Source organism: Prionailurus viverrinus, chromosome E1 (genome assembly GCF_022837055.1).
Source record: "Prionailurus viverrinus isolate Anna chromosome E1, UM_Priviv_1.0, whole genome shotgun sequence".
Classification (NCBI taxonomy): domain Eukaryota; kingdom Metazoa; phylum Chordata; class Mammalia; order Carnivora; family Felidae; genus Prionailurus; species Prionailurus viverrinus.
In genome coordinates, this window is record NC_062574.1 from 21,446,950 (window position 1) to 21,450,558 (window position 3,609).

Below are 3,609 nucleotides of genomic sequence, written 5' to 3' on the forward strand. Positions count from 1 at the left end.
CACACGTGAGCAATAAAAATTGAATGTAGTCATCTTTGATATTTTGCCTTCAGTCATATACAAACCACAGCCAGATTGTATGTATATATAAAGCAAGATATGTGTATAAAATTATATATATGTGTGTGTGTGTGTATATATATATATATATACACACACACACACACACATACACAACACATAGATGCATATATATGTGTGGCAAGACTTTATATATAAACATTATATATTTTCACGTGTAAAACTCTAAATGTATACATTTTATACACACATGTAGCTTTATATATAGATATAGATATAGATATACCTGTATCTAGAAAGATAGGTATGTTAGAAATTTATAAAGATATATTCTTCAAGGCAAGAGGACAGAACATATTTTATTTATTTGGGGAAGGACTTGATTTTTGCCCCTTGAATATTTAAACTTAAGGTCCACCGGCCTCCATTTGCTTTCGTGCTTGAGTCCCCCAAATTTAAGAGTGGGTCTGCCCCCCGCGCCTGACTTTGCAACAAACCTCTGAAGTACAATACATGTAGCAGCCTGAACAAGAGGAGGTTCCTCCTAAAACATGTGGTTAGCGGGCTGGTCTTGTACTCTGTGGCAGAACTTTCCGGCTGACGCAGCATACAGAAATCGCTTTTACAATGCGTTTGCTTCACCTGATGTTTTGGGTTCAAGGGACACCATACGGAAGTACCACTGAGCGCAAGGATGTGACAATCAGGTGACTGTCACTTTGCAGCTGCTCCATGAAGTCACAATGCCCACTGGTTTGCATCCACTGACAGACAGTCCGCTCACATAGTCCTTACCAAACGGACACATGCCCGACCCCTACCCCGGGCACAGCTGACTGGACCAGCCGTGGATGCCTGGCTCAGTCCAGGCCAGTCACGTTCTCCGTCCTGGGGACAAGTTAGCTGCAGGCACTGCACGTCAAGCTGTGTTTGAGAGGAGGAGGCCTGTGGGGGCCCCGTCTGGAGCAGGGGAGCAGGCATGGATGGAAATGAAGCAGGGAGGCCCTCTCAGAGAGGAAAGAAGGCGGCTGCAGACAAGTAGAGAAGCAGGGTGAGTGACGGTAGCAATGGACAGGAATCTCGGTCCGTGATTTCCAGTCCCCGTGGGGCCTTGGCATCCATCCGATATTTTTCTGTCCCTCTACTTTGGGACATTCTCTGTTTTAATGAAGTTAGTCCTTTGCAATGATAAGACCTGAACGAGACAGAGAAAGTGAAGGGGAGGAATAAACTCGACCGAGGTTACACAATCAGGTTAGAACCAGACTCAGACGTTCCGACTCCAAGTCCAGGGCTCTTTCCCCTCGAGCACGCTGACCCCGGTTTCAGCTCATCGTGAGGAGCCGTCAGGGTACACGTGGCCTTGACTTTGACTCCCAGGAGGTCAGGGATCACAGATCCTGCCCCTCATCCTCCTTCTGGGGGGTTGGCATCACACCTGGTGCAACGGCTGTTGGCTTGGCGAGCAGCCCGTGGTATGCTTGCTCCCTCCCCGGCCCTGGTAGGTAGTTCAGTCCACCTTCGTCAGCCCAGTGGTTCAGCCTCTGGTTCCATGTCAGCAGGGCCTCCCTCTTCTCCCCAGGCACTGGAGACATACTGCCTCATTGCTCACTAGTTTCCGGTTACTCTTTCCTGTCTTTCTGAAAAGGTGCTCCCGGGTCATCGGCTTTGGCCAAAGCCACAGGAGTAGAGGTGAGCCCATGTACAACACACTACATGTTCTTTTCCCTCTGCCGCAGCCACGGATCATGTTCCAGTAGTTGCTGCCCCTTCACGCCGGGTCCCAGGGTGAGGATGGTGCAGAGCACAGCCCTGGCCAGCCTGTGCAGGAAACCTCTCAAGCCACCGAGTCGTGCTGGTTGATTGTTCCTGTGGCACAATCTCGGCGGTTTCTAACTGATACAAGTTGGGCCCCTTCTCCCCATCCTCTTCCGGGCAACCCTTCTGATGACCTTTCAGTGCTGGGTGATTTCTCCTGCAGCACATCCCTCCGGAGGACTGCTCCGCTCCCCCATTCTCAGGCCTTTGCTAGTTGGCATCCCTCATTCCAGAATGTTCTGTCGTGGAGCAGTCTGCATCTTGGGCATCTCAGCGGTGCACACGGCGGAACCAAGCCCTTTGTTTCCATCACGGCCTGGCTCTCTTCTCTTTCCCCTCTATTTTTCTGATCTTTGCCTTCTCTCTTCTGCTCACAGGTCATCAGCCTTGGCAGCTTCTGGCCCTACACGTATAAAACAGCCTGCTCATCAAACAATTCTCGACCTGCACCAGGGTTAGCACCCCTCACCCCTCACCCTACCTGCTCCCCGGAGGAGAAAGAACAACAGACGAAAATAACCACGATGTTGACAGAATGGAACTTGATAGTGTACAATTGTAAAACAACTTCCATTTTTTTCTCTCTCTCAGGACTGTCTGACAAATCCAGTCTATCAACCCTGTCTCCCCACCCACAGATGGTATCTCAGGCAGGTCCCTCCATTTCTTGTCACTTTCAGGAAATTAAAACCCCTTTGGTCACTGCTAGTCCTTAAATGGTCTGATTTCAGCGATAAAATGTCCAGTCTCTCGTAATTCTTAAAACTTGGAACTTCAAGGGTCTTTCCAGTCTCCCTGGAAGCCTGGAGTGGGTAATGCTAGTGTGGTTGGGTTCTTTTCTTTTTCCTCCTCCCCTGATGATTCCTGATCCTTCCAGAAAGAGAATGAGCTTTTGGAAAACAGATTGGGGGCATAGAGGTTTCTACTTGACAGATGCTGTCATGATTTGGTTTTGGAGTAAGATGGGGTCAGAGGCTATTCAAAAAAAGAGGACTTTTCTCGAGTCACATTTTGGGGGGCCTCTGGGGGCCCCTCCCATGGGTTTCACTGCGTTGTATGGCTCTTTGGCGTGGGCGATGCGCTCCCCGTGAGATCTCCAGTGGGCACCCCGCCATGACGTTTTCCCCAGAAGTCACTTGGGAGTGCCCCCTTGCTCCCGCAGGCCACCTCTTGACAGGGCCCTTCAGGAGAGGTTCCTTAAAGGCAATGGCACTAGCTAATGTCTCTGCAAAACACAAGGACAACACACTTCAAAGAAATGCCCTCTGCTCAACTTCTAACCTCCACCCTATATCCCTCCGCCAGGGTATAGAGCTCAGGGTTGAGCTCATTGCTGGTGGCCCCCTAAGCGTGTCCTGCATGGTCAGTGAAGCACTTTGCTCTGAAATGTGCAAGTGTATTCCACTGTGGCTTAGCTTTGACCTTGAGGGAGGGGGTAGTTCTCAGCCAAATCTGAAGAAAAATAAGGATTATTAGCATGAGATCGTATGTTGAGAGTTAAGGCCCATGATTCCAGTTTGATCCCTGGTGAAAAGAGCAAAAGATCTGAGCTGTTACTGGCTCATTCCTGGGTGTCAAGACAAATGTCCCTGCCTCCCCAGTACACCGTCTTCCCTTATTTCCCAGTTGATTCTGACGCTTATGAACTCTGATTACATATAGACATGGAGTTGGCAACGACACATGGAAGCCTAGATGGCTTCCTGCAATTGTTAACCATCATTAAACAAAACACACCCGTCGCTATTTGCCCTGGAGCAGTCCGTGCAA

At 49.4% G+C, this 3,609-nt stretch overlaps 1 long non-coding RNA gene across 1 annotated transcript; it reads left to right on the plus strand.

Annotated features, from left to right (window-relative positions):
* The first annotated feature begins 810 nt into the window (after window positions 1-810).
* On the plus strand, window positions 811-2,547 carry LOC125152197 (uncharacterized). The gene is made up of 2 exons (XR_007147077.1): window positions 811-1,072; window positions 2,217-2,547. It is a non-coding gene; the product is annotated as an uncharacterized LOC125152197 (long non-coding RNA).
* The last annotated feature ends 1,062 nt before the right edge of the window (window positions 2,548-3,609 follow it).